The sequence below is a fragment of the Oncorhynchus masou genome, chromosome 1, assembly GCF_036934945.1.
Source record: "Oncorhynchus masou masou isolate Uvic2021 chromosome 1, UVic_Omas_1.1, whole genome shotgun sequence".
Lineage (NCBI taxonomy): Eukaryota > Metazoa > Chordata > Actinopteri > Salmoniformes > Salmonidae > Oncorhynchus > Oncorhynchus masou.
The window spans coordinates 14,895,813-14,916,909 of NC_088212.1; the positions used below are offsets into that span (position 1 = coordinate 14,895,813).

A 21,097-nucleotide genomic window follows, 5' to 3' on the forward strand; every position below is an offset into this window, starting at 1 on the left:
TGAATGGCTGTTAAGACCGTTTTTTAGTATAGACCTACACGATAAAACATTGATTGTTGCAGTTTGTTGACCCGTAAAATGTGGGGGTTAGTTTTCTCTTCAGAGCGGAGCATATAATTATGCAAATAGAGATCTGACAGTGATCTGGTGGAGTGCTCAAGAAGACAAGGAGCTGGTGGGGGTGACATTCCAACTTTGCTTAATGCCTATCCTTCTTTGGAAATAGTTCATATTTAGCCGTGCTGGCGAGCATGGGAGAGAATGGTGAGAGTAGGCTTCGCGTGACAATACTAGTCTCCTGGAAAATTGAAATATCATTTTGGGATCTCATTGCTATTTGAAGTTTCAAGAGGGATGACACTAGTATCCAATGTGAGGGAATGATAATGTACTCATGAATATGTAGGCATGTATACTTAAAATAATTAAACAGGAGTGGGAACTGGAATTCAATTTTATGTTGTTAAGTGTGACATGACTGATAAAAAAATATGCAATTAGTCTAGGCAGATATTTCTGACGCGTGCTAATCAAAGTTATGTTAAGCTTATCCCCAATGTTAAAAATGTATCTTCATTATGGTGAATCATGTAACATGGGACTACATCGATATACTGTAACTGTTCGAGCATTGCTGGGAAACTAGATTTTTTGTTGTTGAAAAGTTTCAAGGCTATTGTGTTATTATGTGCCTACCCTCGCCTATACTTGACTATTACATTTAAGTGTGTTAAGACATTTTACGTGTCAGAAAAGTGAGGCCAATTCTCAATAGAGATGGGTGATTGAATGTTTTTTTTTTTTACGAGGAACCTGACATGGTGTGAGAGATCTTGGCTGGTTCCACTCGCTGGCACTTGTTGTTCGAAGGTTAATGGAAAGATTTCTAAAGATTTATTGAGGGGGCGTTTAATGACCTTATCGGTTTTCACCATGTGAAAACAAATTATCCTGTAAACCGTGCTGGCATACAGCTCTCTCTTTGCAAAGATGAATCGCAATTTTGAGGAGTTTTAGCCCAATTGATGTTTAACTGTCGTCATGTTTAAAACACGTTTAACCTGTTGTAATTGGAGATTGTAGTTTGAAAGCATATTTTCTCCGTTAGATGTGCAGGCTAATAAACCTTATGCAGCCAAAAACTTGAAACCAAAAAAACTTAACTTAATATAGCTATAGGGGCAAGGAATGTTATTTTGCAGTCCTTTCAGCGTTCCTTGAAGCGACAGTTATTAATACTAAAAAAAATCATGACACTTTTTAAGAAGGAATTTACTTTGGCTAACACTAGTCCAATTGTTGAGGACTGGTCTCCTCCGTCCTGAGTGATGGACCGTCTTCCTCGGTCAGGTTTCATAGCTGTTGTTATGTGAGACGATGACTCCGATCACTTTTCCTCGAGGCTCAACTTCCCCACTTCGTGAGCCGATGCGGCAGCTCAACAGGCTACAGAGTTCCCAAGGTCGACCTTCTCTCAACGTTCACCTTCTTTTCCTTCCCTCTTGAGCAAACCTGCCCCTATGACTTGGGTAGCGTAGCCTATATGAACATGTTATGTGTGGTAAATTAAAGAAAACATTATTCTATTACCGAATTATGTCATCTAATCTATGGGTTACCTCGCCGATGCCTTTTGTTGGTTTATAACGAGATATATAACATAGCCTAAATGAAGAACAAATAGAACTGTTAGATTGACCATGGTATTACAAAAAACAGGGCCAGGCAGCCTAGCGCAGCGTTGGGCCAGTAACCGAAAAGTCACTGGTTCGAATCCCCGAGCCTACTAGGTGAAAAATCAGTCAACGTGCCCTTGAGCAAGGCACTTAACCTGAATTGTTTCTGGATCAGAGCGTCTGCTAAACGACGTAAATGTAAAATTATAAATATGTATCAGGGTATTTGAAAAAAAAATCCCCATGGGCCACGTGGTAGTTGGAAACTCCATCGACTCTTCAACTTTTTAATAACATTTTAGCAACTGACATATTTACAAAAAATATGTCATCGATGGGAATGGAAACATGCCGATTGGTGGATGATAAAAGCTTACTTTACATACAAATAATTACATTTTAATAGGCAATAGTTGAAACTAAGTTACATCAAAGTCAATGTAAAAATTGGAAAAACAAAAGGTACAAAATGCTTTTCAAACGCTATATTTAATCACAAAGCATGGATGTCTTTAATAGTGAGCATGACTTATTGGATCAATAAAACGGATACAATCTGAAACAATAACATATTCAAGAGCAATTGTTAGAATTAGTCACAATTGACATATCCACTGTGCTTTAGATTTGGTTTAAGGCTGCTCCCATTACTTTTGATCCATTCACATATGGCTTGTTGGTCTTTATTAAAAATACCAGTCAACATAGTGTCTTCTTTATTCCTAAGGCAACAATATATGCATAATGAAGTAAAATAGCAACCGTTTTTTTCCTTCGTGTGAAGGGAACACACATGTCAACAGTATCCTGAAATTAAACTCCTCCGTTAATATGCATATTCCCCAAATCAAACAAGTTAACTTCTTGAGTGACATCCAAAGAGTCATTAATAAAAATCATATGAAAATTACAACTGCCCAGACTGCGCTCTCATTACTAACAAAAGCAATTAAGTGTTTAATAACCCACAAAAGCCTCAATATATCACCAGTGGCTGTTATTCACAGCGAAATAAAAAGGTCAAATGTATACCAAAACATGTCTTATCTCCCCTCATAAATACATCAACACATGAAGCCGGCGAAAGGTAACGCATGTCTGGGTAGACCGTGGGTGTGTCGGGAGGTGTATCACGGGGTTTTTGTCTCGTTTAGACTAATATCTGGGCATATTAGAAGGCTATTCTATTCAACTTTGAGTGATTTATAACTCACCAAAACGTCGTGGAAATATACTGTATTTTTGATCTTGTTTATGTCCCAGCAGACTGAGATTACGCAAGGCTGAGCCAGTGCTGATTTCTTTGTCACTTTTCTGTTTGCACTTGAGGAAACTGTTTTGGAAAATAAATGTGTTACATTTCTTCCAACATATATAAACACATATATCATCTAGGTGTAGGAGAATATTGAAATCTTGGCTTTCCCGACACGTGCAACGGGATATATTGAAGTTGACTTCTTGTTTCTATTAAAATGAGATATACCTAAAACTCATTTTGATGCTGGGCTTTAAATGATTTTAAATCTGCTCAGTGTCTTGAATTCTTCATTTCTAGCACAGGTTATGGTTGTTTTATTTGTTTAATCAGATGCAATCATCCAGGGGCATCAATTTCATGGATCTCAAACAGGGAAAAAAGGTACAGTAAAACATGTCATTTTTACAAATTAAAAATCATAGACAATCACTCTGGGACCTTATTTGGTCTGATTCAAAAAGTTATTAGGGCGCATTAAAATCTAGCTAAACACTGAGAGAAAGTAAGATAAAAAACCAAGCAAAAGAAAACCGAACCCCAACAGTATATCAGCTGTCATAAACAGTGCAGTGCAACCTTCCAAAGTAAGGTATAAACAGGACCACACTTGACAGAAAATGTGTCTTTATAAAAAGTGTGTGTGTTTGGGGAAGGTAAAGGGTAAGGGAAGGAAACATAAAAACAACACATTTGCTTTACATTAAAATTAGAATGTTAATGGAGCATGTTTACAACTGTTAAAACCATTGTTTGTGGTGAGGGTGTGTTTGGTTGAGGTGAAGGAGGGGGGTTGGGTTGAGGTGAAGGAGGGGGGTTGGGTTGAGTTGAAGGAGGGGGATTGGGTTGAGGGTGTGTGTTGGGTTGAGGGTGGGGGTTGGGTTGAGGTGAAGGAGGGGATTGGGTTGAGGTGAAGGGGGTTGGGTTGAGGTGATGGGGGGTTGGGTTGAGGTGAAGGAGGGGGTTGGGTTGAGGGTGGGGGGTTGGGTTGAGGTGAAGGAGGGGGGTTCGGTTGAGGGTGTGTGTTGGGTTGAGGGTGGGGGTTGGGTTGAGGTGAGGTGAAGGAGGGTTGGGTTGAGGTGAAGGAGGGGGTTGTGTTGAGGGTTGGGTTGAGGTGAGGGAGGGAGGGGTTTGGGTTGAAGGTGGGGGTTGGGTTGAGGTGAAGGAGGGGGGTTGGGTTGAGGGTTGGGTTGAGGTGAGGGAGGGGTTTGGGTTGAGGGTGGGGGGTTGGGTTGAGGTGAGAGAGGGAGGGAGGTGGGTTGGGTTGAGGTGAGGGAGGGGGTTTGTGTTGAGGGTGGGGGGTTGGGTTGAGGGAGGGAGATATTCTAAGTGTATGAGTGGTGTTTGTTGAGGAGGACTGTGAGACCCGTGGGTCAGGCAGGTTTTGGGACCTCGGGGAGTGGTGGACAGGGCTGCTGGGGCATTAGCTCATTCAGGGTGATGTCAGGACAGTTGGAGGTGCACCACGGTGCACTGTGCACAGCGCCTGTCAGCCTTAATCTGAGCCACTGCCGCTGCTACGTGGCCCAGACCACAGCCAAGCGCCACAGCCCATGGTAAGCGCAAACACTCAGCCCATATTGCTTTGACAGTTGCACTCATCTAGAAATAATGCAAAGCGCTATTGCGATGTATACACCACCACCGCCAACCCGCACTCTGCCAGTAAAACAATGCATCTGCGAGCCGGGTGATGGGCTCAGCTCGAAGGGAGAGATCACACAAAGATGAGGGAGGGAGGAATGAGGGTAAATAGAGAGGATTTGACCCTCCCCCCGTGTTTCCCTCCTGTTGGTGTAGTTCTAGTCGTCGTGGTTATGTTCATGTTTGGTCCTGTGGGAGCTGCATGTGGTGACCGTGTTGGAGGACTCCTCGTACTCATTCCCAGTCTGTTGAGCCTTGCTGAAGAACTGGAAGATGGAGTTGAAACTCCTCCATGATGTCAGCTCGTGTCGCTCTGTACCTGCACAATACATAGGCACAAAGAGACGGGTTTAACACTCCGTACACTGTGAAACAACAGAGGGAGGATAGTCACATAAAGCATAATATACACTACAGTTACACCACACACACTTAACAGGCTAGAGAGAAATCATTTTGTAAATAGAGAACGTAATTCTCCTCTAAACCTGGATACTGTAGCTAAGCGTGTATCCACTGCAAGCAACAAGCTTATTGGACATTACATCCATTTTAACTTCTGACCCAGCAGTCCAACAGGATAGTCTTAATATTTGATCCAACTTGATTCATGATAGTGCACACCACATACTCTCCCGTGTCTGTCTCTTAATGTAATGCGAGTTATGCACAATGGATGCACTAAGCAAAACCAGTGGCCCGTTATTCATTCATTCTCGGGGTTGCTTGAAAGAGGCAGTGGTGAGAAGGCACTAAGGCAGCCAGCGTATCAGGTGATCTGAGGGGGGGCTCGGTTTCCCCTCTCCAGGTGAGCCAGTTCCCATGTTGGGGTCACGGGGAGCCTGAAATCTGGTACACACGCCTCGGGTTCCTCTCGGCTCTCCGAGGTCAGGGGTTCGCTGTTTCGCTGCGAAAGCTGCTACACAACACCTCTGTTATTGCAGCTGCTCCACCGCCAGCTCCTCACCAACCAATCACAACCAGTGGCTAATGGCTTATTTCTAGGACTGGGAATTGCCAGGGACCTCACAATATGATATCTCAATACTTAGTTCCTGATCCGATATCTATTGTGATTCTCACAATTCTACAACTATTTTGATTCGATATTGTCATTGTTTTTACAGTTCGATGTTCCAAACATATTGCTCAGTATATGTTGGCTGCAGAGGGGCAAGAGAGCATGAGAAATTATGAACATTGCTCACTATTTAAAAAAGATGGAAAACAAGATATGAAGGAAAAATAGTTGCGTTTTCATGCAGACACAGCTGATTAGCGCAAAACTAATATTGCGATATATTGTCAAAAACAATATCCAAATATGTAACTATCGATTTTTCTCCCTACCACTACTTATTTCCCTACTAGCAGGTGGCTAGGCTGCTTAGAAACATACTGTAATGTGTTGTGAAGCAGTACCCAGACACCATCTCCGAGAAACCAGTATAGAGTGTGATACAATGGTGTTACTCTATTATAGCATAGATACACAGTTTGGGGTAGTGAGCACATTGTAGGGAGAGACAGGTTGATGCTTCGGGGCTGCTTGCTGGTTTATGCATTTGGGGGTATACACTGAGTGGACAAAACATTAAGAACACCTGCTCTTTCGATGACAGATTGACCAGGTATGATATGATCCCTTATTATAACTTGTTAGATCCACTCCAATCAGTGTAGATGAAGGGGAGGAGACAGGTTAAAGAAGGATTTTGCCTTGAGACAATTGAGACATGGATTGTGTATGTGCGCCATTCAGAGCGTGAATGGGCAAAACCAAAAATGTGATTGCCTTTGAAAGGGGTATGGAATGCTTTCAACACCTTGTAGAGTCCATGCCCGATGAAATGAGGCTGGGGTTACAACTCAATATTAGGAAGTTGTTCTTAATATTTGTCCACTCAGTGAATATCCAGACATCATAGCAGTGTTATTCCTCTGTATTAGCCATCTAATAGACTCCCAGATCAGCAGGCTTATGTACCTGTTTCCAATACAGCTTCATAAGATCAGTTCATGGGGCCCTTGCTACTCTGTTGATGGATCAGGATACCAGTTCAGTGGGAGCCCTCTCCTCCTCTTCTCATCCTGTTCTCTCCTCTCCTCCCTTCTACATGCACCAGGCCGGAGGGATAGAATTAAAAATAACCTTTAAGGTCTCCTCCAAAGAGGGTCCTCTGATGGCCGCTATATTGACCCCATGTTTATTAGATTGACCACCTGGCTGGCTGTGATAATGGAGATGGAGGGGTGAGGGCCCAGGCTGGTCTGGGCTGGGCTGGTCTCGTCTGGTTTGTTCTGGGCTGGGTGGTCACTGTACATGGTTTACCAGACTAGTCTAAGATCACTGCCTCAGGACAGATTGACTAGCCTAGCAATCAGTGAGTCAACAACTCCCAGACCCACAGTGTGTTACCTGTGTAGGGCTTAACACAACAACACACTCCCCTGGAAAACAAAGTCAGCCATGCTCGCACCTCACATCTATCATTTATATCCAATTTGAAGCACAGGAATCTCTCCTCTTCTTTTTTTCCGTCTCATTGCTCCTTAACAAGTTGTTTTTTCTTTCTTTATTCAGGAGCGATCGATTCCAAGGCTCTCCTTTCTTCACCTCAAACCGGCACTGAACTCCGGAGTGCCGCAAGCTGCTATGCCCGATCCCAGCGCCGGGGTCAGCGGGAATGCGTCTCCGTGCCGATATGCTGATGAGCCAGGCCACTCCGGTGACTCCCGTTTGAGCTCTGCCCACTCTGCGGCTTTGCACAGGCCTCTGATGTCTACCGGCGTCCGGGCCTCGCTAACTAACAGCCTTTTACAGACCTCGTCTACTCCTTCTTTAATATGCAGTGTGTGGACGCTAATTGAGTGTTGTCAGTGGTGTGTTCTGAATGCTGTTTTAGAGAAGGACCCTCACCAGCCTACTGGTTCCTCTCAGAGCTAACCTGACCACCGAACTTCCAGCTTGCTGGCTTCTCTCAGAGCTAACCTGACCACCAGACTTCCAGCTCGCTGGCTTCTCTCAGAGCTAACCTGACCGCCAGACTTCCAGCCTTCTGGTTTTTCTCAGAGCTAACCTGACCACCAGACTTCCAGCTTGCTGGCTTCTCTCAGAGCTAACCTGACCGCCAGACGTCCAGCCTAGTAGTTTCTCTGAGCTAACCTGACCACCAGACTTCCAGCTCGCTGGCTTCTCTCAGAGCTAACCTGACCGCCAGACTTCCAACCTACTGGTTCCTCTCAGAGCTAACCTGACCACCGAACTTCCAGTTTGCTGGTTTCTCTCAGAGCTAACCTGACCACCGAACTTCCAGCTTGCTGGCTTCTCTCAGAGCTAACCTGACCACCGAACTTCCAGCCTACTGGCTTCTCTCAGAGCTCACCTGACCGCCAGACTTACAGCTTGCTGGCTTCTCTCAGAGCTAACCTGACCGCCAGACTACCAGCCTACTGGTTTCTCTCAGAGCTAACCTGACCACCGGACTTCCAGCCTACTGGTTTCTCTCAGAGCTAACCTGACCCCCAGACTTCCAGCCTACTGGTTTCTCTCAAATCTAACCAGACCGACAGACTTCCAGCCTACTGGTTTCTCTCAGAGCTCACCTGACCGCCAGACTTACAGCTTGCTGGCTTCTCTCAGAGCTAACCTGACCGCCAGACTACCAGCCTACTGGTTTCTCTCAGAGCTAACCTGACCGACAGACTTCCAGCCTACTGGTTTCTCTCAGAGCTAACCTGACCACCAGACTTCCAGCCTACTGGTTTCTCTCAGAGCTAACCTGACCACCAGACTTCCAGCTTGCTGGTTTCTCTCAGAGCTAACCTGACCGCTGGACTTCCAGCCTACTGGTTTCTCTCAGAGCTAACAGACTTCCAGCCTACTGGTTTCTCTCAGAGCTAACAGACTTCCAGCCTACTGGTTTCTCTCAGAGCTAACCTGACCACCAGACTTCCAGCTTGCTGGTTTCTCTCAGAGCTAACCTGACCGCTGGACTTCCAGCCTACTGGTTTCTCTCAGAGCTAACAGACTTCCAGCCTACTGGTTTCTCTCAGAGCTAACCTGACCACCAGACTTCCAGCCTACTGGTTTCTCTCAGAGCTAACCAGACCACCGAACTTCCAGCTTGCCGGCTTCTCTCAGAGCTAACCTGACCACCAGACGTCCAGCCTACTGGTTTCTCTCAGAGCTAACCTGACCACCAGACTTCCAGCCTACTGGTTTCTCTCAGAGCTAACCTGACCACCAGACTTCCAGCTCGCTGGCTTCTCTCAGAGCTAACCTGACCGCCAGACTTCCAGCCTTCTGGTTTTTCTCAGAGCTAACCTGACCACCAGACTTCAAGCTTGCTGGCTTCTCTCAGAGGTAACCTGACCACCAGACGTCCAGCCTACTAGTTTCTCTCAGAGCTAACCTGACCACCAGACTTCCAGCCTACTAGTTTCTCTGAGCTAACCTGACCACCAGACTTCCAGCTCGCTGTCTTCTCACAGAGCTAACCTGACCGCCAGACTTCCAACCTACTGGTTCCTCTCAGAGCTAACCTGACCACCGAACTTCCAGTTTGCTGGTTTCTCTCAGAGCTAACCTGACCACCGAACTTCCAGCTTGCTGGCTTCTCTCAGAGCTAACCTGACCACCGAACTTCCAGCCTACTGGCTTCTCTCAGAGCTCACCTGACCGCCAGACTTACAGCTTGCTGGCTTCTCTCAGAGCTAACCTGACCGCCAGACTACCAGCCTACTGGTTTCTCTCAGAGCTAACCTGACCACCGGACTTCCAGCCTACTGGTTTCTCTCAAAGCTAACCTGACCCACAGACTTCCAGCCTACTGGTTTCTCTCAAATCTAACCAGACCGACAGACTTCCAGCCTACTGGTTTCTCTCAGAGCTAACCTGACAGACAGACTTCCAGCCTACTGGTTTCTCTCAGAGCTAACCTGACCACCAGACTTCCAGCCTACTGGTTTCTCTCAGAGCTAACCTGACCACCAGACTTCCAGCTTGCTGGTTTCTCTCAGAGCTAACCTGACCGCTGGACTTCCAGCCTACTGGTTTCTCTCAGAGCTAACAGACTTCCAGCCTACTGGTTTCTCTCAGAGCTAACAGACTTCCAGCCTACTGGTTTCTCTCAGAGCTAACCTGACCACCAGACTTCCAGCTTGCTGGTTTCTCTCAGAGCTAACCTGACCGCTGGACTTCCAGCCTACTGGTTTCTCTCAGAGCTAACAGACTTCCAGCCTACTGGTTTCTCTCAGAGCTAACAGACTTCCAGCCTACTGGTTTCTCTCAGAGCTAACCTGACCACCAGACTTCCAGCCTACTGGTTTCTCTTAGAGCTAACCAGACCGCCGAACTTCCAGCTTGCCGGCTTCTCTCAGAGCTAACCTGACCACCAGACGTGCAGCCTACTGGTTTCTCTCAGAGCTAACCTGACCACCAGACTTCCAGCCTACTGGTTTCTCTCAGAGCTAACCTGACCACCAGACTTCCAGCTCGCTGGCTTCTCTCAGAGCTAACCTGACCGCCAGACTTCCAGCCTTCTGGTTTTTCTCAGAGCTAACCTGACCACCAGACTTCAAGCTTGCTGGTTTCTCTCAGAGGTAACCTGACCACCAGACTTCCAGCCTACTGGTTTCTCTCAGAGCTAACCTGACCACCAGACTTCCAGCCTACTGGTTTCTCTCAGAGCTAACCTGACCACCAGACTTCCAGCTCGCTGGCTTCTCTCAGAGCTAACCTGACCGCCAGACTTCCAGCCTTCTGGTTTTTCTCAGAGCTAACCTGACCACCAGACTTCAAGCTTGCTGGCTTCTCTCAGAGGTAACCTGACCACCAGACGTCCAGCCTACTAGTTTCTCTCAGAGCTAACCTGACCACCAGACTTCCAGCTCGCTGGCTTCTCTCAGAGCTAACCTGAGCGCCAGACTTCCAGCCTTCTGGGTTTTCTCAGAGCTAACCTGACCACCAGACTTCCAGCTTGCTGGCTTCTCTCAGAGCTAACCTGACCACCAGACTTCCAGCTCACTGGCTTCTCTCAGAGCTAACCTGACAGCCAGACTTCCAGCCTACGGGTTTCTCTCAAAGCCAACCTGACCGCCAGACGTCCAGCCTACTGGTTTCTCTCAGAGCTAACCTAACCGCCAGACTCGCAGGGTGAGCAGAGGGAGAGAGGACAGTTAGTTCACTCATGCCATCCTTAAAAGATGTAGGGATGGATTAAATGCCACGGTGCTGTGTGGAAAGTGAATTCTGTCCTATAAACAGTCTGAGTGGATTGAGCTTCACCCTTCCTCCCCCAGTCTCTCCTATAAGCAGTCTGAGTGGATTGAGCTTCACCCTTCCTCCCCCAGTCTCTCCTATAAACAGTCTGAGTGGATTGGGCTTCACCCTTCCTCCCCCAGTCTCTCCTATAAACAGTCTGAGTGGATTGGGCTTCACCCTTCCTCCCCCAGTCTCTCCTATAAACAGTCTGAGTGGATTGGGCTTCACCCTCCCTCCCCCAGTCTCTCCTATAAACAGTCTGAGTGGATTGGGCTTCACCCTCCCTCCCCCAGTCTCTCCTATAAACAGTCTGAGTGGATTGGGCTTCACCCTTCCTCCCCCAGTCTCTCCTATAAACAGTCTGAGTGGATTGGGCTTCACCCTTCCTCCCCCAGTCTCTCCTATAAACAGTCTGAGTGGATTGGGCTTCACCCTTCCTCCCCCAGTCTCTCCTATAAACAGTCTGAGTGGATTGGGCTTCACCCTTCCTCCCCCAGTCTCTCCTATAAACAGTCTGAGTGGATTGGGCTTCACCCTTCCTCCCCCAGTCTCTCCTATAAACAGTCTGAGTGGATTGGGCTTCACCCTTCCTCCCCCAGTCTCTCCTATAAACAGTCTGAGTGGATTGGGCTTCACCCTTCCTCCCCCAGTCTCTCCTATAAACAGTCTGAGTGGATTGGGCTTCACCCTTCCTCCCCCAGTCTCTCCTATAAACAGTCTGAGTGGATTGGGCTTCACCCTCCTCCCCCAGTCTCTCCTATAAACAGTCTGAGTGGATTCCTCCCCCAGTCTCTCCTATAAACAGTCTGAGTGGATTGGGCTTCACCCTTCCTCCCCCAGTCTCTCCTATAAACAGTCTGAGTGGATTGGGCTTCACCCTTCCTCCCCCAGTCTCTCCTATAAACAGTCTGAGTGGATTGGGCTTCACCCTTCCTCCCCCAGTCTCTCCTATAAACAGTCTGAGTGGATTGGGCTTCACCCTTCCCCACCCTTCCTCCCCCAGTCTCTCCTATAAACAGTCTGAGTGGATTGGGCTTCACCCTTCCTCCCCCAGTCTCTCCTATAAACAGTCTGAGTGGATTGGGCTTCACCCTTCCTCCCCCAGTCTCTCCTATAAACAGTCTGAGTGGATTGGGCTTCACCCTTCCTCCCCCAGTCTCTCCTATAAACAGTCTGAGTGGATTGGGCTTCACCCTTCCTCCCCAGTCTCTCCTATAAACAGTCTGAGTGGATTGGGCTTCACCCTTCCTCCCCCAGTCTCTCCTATAAACAGTCTGAGTGGATTGGGCTTCACCCTTCCTCCCCCAGTCTCTCCTATAAACAGTCTGAGTGGATTGGGCATCACCCTTCCTCCCCAGTCTCTCCTATAAACAGTCTGAGTGGATTGGGCTTCACCCTTCCTCCCCCAGTCTCTCCTATAAACAGTCTGAGTGGATTGGGCTTCACCCTTCCTCCCCCAGTCTCTCCTATAAACAGTCTGAGTGGATTGGGCTTCACCCTTCCTCCCCCAGTCTCTCCTATAAACAGTCTGAGTGGATTGGGCTTCACCCTTCCTCCCCCAGTCTCTTATGTAAAAGTTGGGGAATTAAAAGAAAGCTTTTTCATGAGCCAATGATCAGGTCATGGTGTCAATGTGATAATGTATGCAAATTAAAATGTGTCTCGAAGGCTCACTTTTGTATACTTCTTGAGATGTGCTGTTTTTATAACGCTTGAATATGATACCTTAAGATATAAAACATATATTTCTGGACTAATGTTATAACGCGTAATGTGTATGCTTATTTTATGAATCATTATCTCAGGTAGGAATTAATTGTATAGAATTAGAGATATAACTTTAATGTCATCTGTTTCCTCCAATAAAGCAACCATCATAATGTGTACATGAATCAAACACCTGTGTACACCACATATTTTTGAAATTAAAAGTTATGTAAGATTCAGGGGTCACCCTCCTCTCCAATTTCCACAAATCAAGGAATGGACCCCATAACCCATCTGTAAGACCTTATTGGTTAACCTGTGTTCCCTCACCTCTCCAAGCCTCTCTATTGGTTAACCTGTGTTCCCTCACCCCTCCAAGTCTCTCTATTGGTTAACCTGTGTTCCCTCACCTCTCCAAGCCTCTCTATTGGTTAACCTGTGTTCCCTCACCCCTCCAAGCCTCTCTATTGGTTAACCTGTGTTCCCTCACCCCTCCAAGCCTATCTATTGGTTAACCTGTGTTCCCTCACCTCTCCAAGCCTCTCTATTGGTTAACCTGTGTTCCCTCACCCCTCCAAGTCTCTCTATTGGTTAACCTGTGTTCCCTCACCTCTCCAAGCCTCTCTATTGGTTAACCTGTGTTCCCTCACCCCTCCAAGCCTCTCTATTGGTTAACCTGTGTTCCCTCACCCCTCCAAGCCTATCTATTGGTTAACCTGTGTTCCCTCACCTCTCCAAGCCTCTCTATTGGTTAACCTGCCTGTGTTCCTTCACCCCTCCAAGCCTCTCTATTGGTTAACCTGTGTTCCCTCACCTCTCCAAGCCTCTCTATTGGTTAACCTGTGTTCCTTCACCCCTCCAAGCCTCTCTATTGGTTAACCTGTGTTCCCTCACCCCTCCAAGCATCTCTATTGGTTAACCTGTGTTCCCTCACCTCTCCAAGCCTCTCTATTGGTTAACCTGTGTTCCCTCATTCCTTCAAGCACCTCTATTGGTTAACCTGTGTTTTCTCACCCCTCCAAGCCTCTCTATTGGTTGTTCTATGTTCTCCTCTCTGATGATGGACAGTGACAGACAGCACCAACAGATGCAGTCTATTTGATCCTAGATGCTTAGCCTCCCCTGTCACAGCCACTGGATTCCTCTCAGGGTAATTGACTGGCTGTTTGATCTCTATGTGACTTACACGGTCGCGAGTCGCACACACACACGCACAATATTGTTATCAGTGGTGTGGGATGAGGTAAGAGAACGAAAGGTGTTTGAGGGAATAATGAACTGCTCTGTAGCTGTGGACCATGCGTTCTTCCCTTCAGTAGTCGCTGAGTGCTCTATGCTGTCACAAGTGGTCATGTACTGTTATAGATCAAAACAAACGGTAGTTGATTGAAGAGTCAAAGTAACACCTCGAGTGACTATAAGAGAGAAAGACTGAATCAAAGAAACAAGCTGGTTATAATTAGTTTTCATATGTGGTACATTATTTAAAGCCCCATCACTTAATTGCTTGTGTACTAATGGCCTATTTTTTTCATCAAACTTTCTTTTCATAATTCCTAATTATATTGATACATTGATGTGAGCATGAAGGGCCATATACAGTGCATTCGGAAATTATTCAGACCCCTTCACTCAGTCCACATTTTGTTAAGTTAAAGCCTTATTCTAAAATGGATTTCAAAAAAATCCTAATAAAGCTACACACAATTCCCCACAATGAACAAGCAAAAACAGGTTTAAAAAAAATAAAAAACAGAAACACCTTATTTATAGAAGTATTCAGACCCGTTGCCATGAGACTCGAAATTGAGCTCAGGTGCATCCTGTTTCCATTGATCATCCTTGAGATGTTTCTACAACTTGATTGGAGAACACCTGTGGTCAATTCAATTGATTGGACATGATTTGGAAAGGCAAATACCTGTCTATATAAGACCCACAGTTGACAGTGCATGTCAGAGCAAAAACCAAGCCAAGATGTCGAAGGAATTGTCCGTAGAGATCCGAGACATGATTGTGTTGAGACACAGATCTGGGGAAGGGTACCAAAACATTTCTCAGCATTGAAGATCCCCAAGAACACAGTGACCTCCATCATTCCTAAATGGAAGAAGTTTGGAACCACCAAGACTTTTCCTAGAGCTGGCCGCCTGGCCAAACAGAGCAATCAGGGGAGAAGGGCCTTGGTCAGGGAGGTGACCAAGAACATGATGGTCACTCTGACAGAGCACCAGAGTTCTTCTGTGGAGATGGGATAACCTTCCAGAAGGACAACCATCTCTGCAGCACTCCACCAATCAGGCCTTTATGGCAGAGTGGCCAGACAGAAGCCACTCCTTAGTAAAAGGCACACGACAGCCCACTTGGAGTTTGCCAAAAGGCACCTAAAGTACTCTCAGATCATGAGAAACACGATTCTCTGGTCTGATGAAACCAAGATTGAACGTTTGGCCTGAACGCCAAGCGCCACGTCTGGAGGAAACCTGGCACCGCCCAAAACCTGGCCAATACCATCCTTACAGGGACAGGCAAGGACTGGGAGACTAGTCAGGATCGAACACACAGCCAAGCACACAGCCAAGACAACGCAGGAGTGGCTTCGGGACAAGTCTCTGAATGTCCTTGAGTGGCCCAGCCAGAGCATGGACTTGAACCCGATCGAACATCTCTGGAGAGACCTGAAAATATCTGTGCAGCGACACTCCCCATCCAACCTGACAGAGCTTGAGAGGATCGGCAGAGAATGGGATAAACTGTAGCATAATACCAAAAAAGACTTGAGGCTGTAATCGCTGCCAAATGTGCTTGAACAAAGTACTGAGTAAAGGGCCTGAATACTTACATATATGTGACATTTCAGTTAAAATAAAACATTACTAAAAACATGTTTTTGCTTTGTCATTACGGGGTATTGTTTGTAAATTAATGAGGAAAAAAATCAAATGTAATTCATTTTAGAATAAGGCTGTGTGTAACGTAACAGAATGTGGAAAAAGTGAAGGGGTCTGAATACTTTTGGAATGCACTGTACCTTTGCTGAATTTATTACAGAAATACACAGCTATTATTATAATAATACTTTGGTGGGTGCTGATATTTGTTGTCTTCCACACATGTACAAATGTGTATTATTTTCAGTCTAGTCTGTGAGTCACATCTAATGTTTTCAATAGTTTTGGAACAAATTCATTTAATTTCGTACATTTAAAAAGCTTAATAATTTCCCTAGACGTGACATTTAAATCGACAGGAACTTTACAAAACAAGATATTATCCTGAAAACCAGGATAATAAAATATCAAACTCTCATTTAATATTCTGCAAGTACAGGGACAATAAGCACCCGTTTTATCATGTTAAATTGTTTCTGTTAAAAACACAAATTGAGTGTGCGCATAGAATTTGTTTGTCTTTTCAAAGGTAATCGAAGCTCATTCTATCCCGTTTGGATGTTGAAGTGATGGGTGGTTGTGCTGTAACAATATCTGACCGTGTTTGTGGAAACTATCCATTGCATAGATCAGAGGTGGGGAATAGCTTTCTGTGTCCTGCTTGTTAGACGATCGGATGTCCGCTCCTGATGGGGGCTCTTATTAGTTTATCTCCCGTGTGGGGTGTGTGGGGCCGCGCGGGGTGTGTGGGGCCTCGCGGGGTGTGTGGGGCCGCGCGGGGTGTGTGGGGCCGCGCGGGGTGTGTGGGGCCGCGCGGGGTGTGTGGTGCCGTTCGGGGTGTGTGGGGCCGCGCGGGGTGTGTGGGGCCGCGCGGGGTGTGTGGGGCCGCGCGGGGTGTGTGGGGCCGCGCGGGGTGTGTGGGGCCGCGCGGGGTGTGTGGGGCCGCGGGGGTGTGTGTGGGGCCGCGGGGTGTGTGGGGCCGCGGGGGTGTGTGGGGCCGCGGGGTGTGTGGGGCCGCGCGGGGTGTGTGGGACGCGGGGTGTGTGGGGCCGCGGTGGTGTGTGGGGCCGCGCGGGGTGTGTGGTGCCGTCGGGTGAGTGGGGCCGCGCGGGGTGTGGTGTGTGGGGCGCGGGTGTGTGGTGCCGTCGGGGGGGGGCGGGGGTGTGTGGGGCCGCGGGGTGTGTGGGGCGCGGGGTGTGTGGGGCCCGGGGTGTGTGGGGCGGGGTGTGTGGGGCGCGGGGTGTGTGGGGCCGCGCGGGGGTGTGTGGGGCCGCGCGGGGTGTGTGGGGCCGCGGGGTGAGTGGGGCGGGGGTGTGTGGTGCCGCGGGGGTGTGTGGGCCGGCCGTTCGGGTGTGTGGGGCCGCGACGGGGTGTGTGGGGCCGCGCGGGTGTGTGTGGGGCCGGGGTGTGTGGGGCGCGGGGTGTGTGGGGCCGCGCGCGGGGTGTGTGTGTGTGGGGCCGGGGTGTGGGGCGCGGGGTGTGTGGGGCCGCGGGGTGTGTGGGGCCGCGGGGTGTGTGGGGCCGCGCGGGGTGTGTGGGGCCGCGGGGTGTGTGGCGCGCGGGGTGTGTGGGGGGGTGTGTGGGGCCGCGCGGGGTGTGTGGGGCCGCGCGGGGTGTGTGGGGCCGCGCGGGTGAGTGGGGCCGCTGAGGGCTCCCCGGCCATTTTGTTTGCCTGTCAGATGGCCCAGATGTGTCATTGCATTGGGAAGGGGTCAAGAGAGGTCATAGCAGAGTCAGGGTCACTCAGCGCACCTGCACAACTTTGTCCCAACTCACAGAGCACAGAAACAAGGCTACGGTCTAACTGATTGATTTCAACCTAAATGTAGGCCTTCTCCCTGTTCCCTTCACCATCCGATGAACTCCTTTCAATCATAACGATAACACTGAAGTCTGATTGAAACATGATGACATATTAGTGGTTCCCTGTGACTCCACTGTATTTCGTTTTACTTTAATCAAATCAATAGATTAATCCCACTCACATCCCCTCAAACAAAAAATACACACACACACACACACACGGACACACGGACACAAATGACTGAAACACAGCATTTCATCAAAACAACATTACCACTGCCATTTTAATGCAATGGTTGCTGGTAAGTGGGGTCTGTTAGTATTTCCTGTCTATCATACTGCTTTTAATTGTTTCTTTATTCTTATTATTATTGTGTTTGCTTTTGGAGAAAACAAGGAAAAACTCATCACACATCCGGAGATGAGGAACCAGAATGGCTAGTGCGGAGGCTGCTGATGGGACTGGATAAGAGAGAGGTTGAGGAAGAGAGAGAGATATTTTCACATTAACTTGTTCAAATCGTCTCTTCGTTTGTGCTCATACTATTCAAACCATCACACAGTGGAACCTGGGAGACCAGAGCCACCAAATAATGGATGACACAACACACACTCCTACTCTCTCTCCCCCACCCTGCTCGGAGACGGAGTGCTTTTTTATTTTAAAGTGAATGACTGGCCTTGGCCACTTTAAAGGACTCTGCTTTGATAGACTTGGAGCAGAGTATTTACAAGATAACCCGAGCCCAAGGGCAGCACGCTATTGGATACGCGTGTCTGATTCTCCAGTGTCCACTTCAGTAAAATCGAAGCCCAAACATGTGCCCACCCCAACAACACCTCTCAATGTCAAGCGGCTTCTCTCTCCAGGGTCGCCGTGTGCATCAGAGACAAGGGCCCCCACTCTAGAAGGCCTTCAGAAACATGGCCCTCAACTCCTCTACACAATGCACTGTTTCAATAACTATCTGTATTAGTCAGACATTCTCTGGTTCTCATCTAAACGCTAAGGGGTCTATTTGTCCTCCATTCACTTTCCTTTCTGTTCAAGTTGAGGAAGGCTATTGAGAAAAAACATATATTTCACAGCCTTAATCAAATCTGAGTATGGATACAGGTAATATGCTTTTGATTTTTATTAATAAATTCATACATTTACAACATTCTATGGTCTATTGGTGGTACGATGTTAGTAGGGTTTAAGTCCTGCTTAAAACTCTTTCTTGAGGCAGATCTGTCATTGACACTTCTCTATGTTCAATACAGGACATTCTAATTGGGAACCCACAAATGAGGCTTCAATAAAAAATGACACTATCAAACAAATCACAACACATGCTCAAGCAAAACTTCAGCATCTCTCTCACTTTCTTCTTCAGTGAGCCACTCTCAGTCTTCACTCTCAGTCGTCACTCTCAGTCTTCACTCTCAGTCTTCACTCTCAGTCTTCACTCGCAGTCGTCACTCTCAGTCTTCACTCTCAGTCGTCACTCTCAGTCTTCACTCTCAGTCTTTACTCTCAGTCTTTACTCTCAGTCGTCACTCTCAGTCGTCACTCTCAGTCTTCACTCTCAGTCTTCACTCTCAGTCTTCACTCTCAGTCTTCACTCTCAGTCTTCACTCTCAGTCTTCACTCTCAGTCTTCACTCTCAGTCGTCACTCTCAGTCTTCACTCTTAGTCTTCACTCTCAGTCTTCACTCTCAGTCTTCACTCTCAGTCTTTACTCTCAGTCTTCACTCTCAGTCGTCACTCTCAGTCGTCACTCTCAGTCGTCACTCTCAGTCTTCACTCTCAGTCTTCACTCTCAGTCTTCACTCTCAGTCTTCACTCTCAGTCGTCACTCTCAGTCTTCACTCTCAGTCTTCACTCTCAGTCTTCACTCTCAGTCGTCACTCTCAGTCTTCACTCTTAGTCTTCACTCTCAGTCTTCACTCTCAGTCTTCACTCTCAGTCGTCACTCTCAGTCTTCACTCTCAGTCGTCACTCTCAGTCGTCACTCTCAGTCTTCACTCTCAGTCGTCACTCTCAGTCTTCACTCTCAGTCTTCACTCTCAGTCGTCACTCTCAGTCTTCACTCTCAGTCTTCACTCTCAGTCTTCACTCTCAGTCTTCACTCTCAGTCGTCACTCTCAGTCGTCACTCTCAGTCTTCACTCTCAGTCTTCACTCTCAGTCTTCACTCTCAGTCTTCTGTTCAAAATGGTATTGTTGGAACTGTGCAATATAGACCATTCAAACCTTACCAAGGACACAATATTGTCCCTGCCTATAAGAAGCTACATTTCCTGATTGTTTTATTGTGAAGGTGACCCATGCAGCGCGGTACAGGTGCCATAGCAAGCATCAATGCTTGATTGTAATATTACAACAAAATGAAATACGTTCTAACGTCTAATATTACAGCTGCAAAATGTGAGGCTTTGACAATAACGACTTGACTGTAGAAGGTGGTATGCAGATGGTATGCAGATGAATTAATACCATTGATTAATAGGAATTAATATTTAGAAGGTATTGATATTTGATCTGGAGGACAGAAACATGTTATTGTGGCAATTGTTTGTTTTTAACGCAGCGAGGTTGAACTTATTTCGGACAGGACCTGTATATCCACCTTTGAAAAACAAGTGGCATCAACCACGGTGTATGGCTTGAATCAACAACCTGTATCGATGGAATCATTTATCAATAAATTAAATCCAAGTTTATTTGTCACGTGCGCCGAATACAACAGGTGTAGACCTTACAGTGAAATACTTACTTACAGGCTCTAACCAATGGTGAGGGAAAAAAGGTGTGTGTGTGTGTGTGTGGTGTGTGTGTGTGTAGGTAAATAAAGAAATAAAACAACAGTAAGAAGACATTTGAAAAAAGAGTAGCGAGGCTATATACAGACACCTGTTAGTCAGGATGATTGAGGTAGTATGTACATGTAGGTATCGTTAAAGTGACTATGCATATATGATGATGAGAGGGGTTGGCGGGTGGTGGGACACAATGCAGATAGCCCGGTTAGCCAATGTGCGGGAGCACTGGTTGATCGGGCCAATTTAGGTAGTATGTACATGAATGTATAGTTAAAGTGACTATGCATATAAGATAAACAGAGAGTAGCAGAAGCGTAAAAAGAGGGGTTGGGAGGCACACAATGCAGATAGTCCAGGTAGCCATTTGATTACCTGTTCAGGAGTCTTATGGCTTGGGGGTAAAAACTGTTGAGAAGCCTTTTTGTCCTAGACTTGGCACTCCGGTACCGCTTGCCATGCGGTAGTAGAGAAAACAGTCTATGACTGGGGTGGCTGGGGTCTTTGACAATTTTTAGGGACTTCCTCTGACACCGTCTGGTGTAGAGGTCCTGGATGGCAGTCAGCTTAGCCCCAGTGATGTACTGGGCCGTACGCACTACCCTCTGAAGTGCCTTGCGGTCGGAGGCCGAGCAATTGCCGTACCAGGCAGTGATGCAACCAATCAGGATGCTCTTGATGTTGCAGCTATAGAACCTTTTGAGGATCTCAGGACACATGCCAAATCTTTTTAGTTTCCTGAGGGGGAATAGGCTTTGTCGTACCCTCTTCACGACTGTCTTGGTGTGTTTGGACCAATCTAGTTTGTTTTTGATGTGAATTTGGACACCGATGAGAATGAATTTGTCCACAATCATCTCCTTAGTCTTGGTTCGTTGAGGGATAGGGTGTGAGGAAGTCCAGGATCCAATTGTCAGCAAACTTAATGATGGTGTTGGAGTTGTGTTTAGTCGTGGGTCAGGGAGTATAGGAGGGGACAGGATCCTGAGGATAGCTTGGTGATCAGGAAGTCCAGGATTTGAGGTGGTCCCAGGATCCTATGGTGTTGA

At 47.2% G+C, this 21,097-nt stretch overlaps 1 pseudogene; it reads right to left on the reverse strand.

The window, feature by feature from the left end:
* Positions 1–4,705: 4,705 nt before the first annotated feature.
* Positions 4,706–21,097, reverse strand: part of LOC135546676 (cotranscriptional regulator ARB2A homolog) — a 337,690-nt pseudogene continuing 321,298 nt past the window's right edge.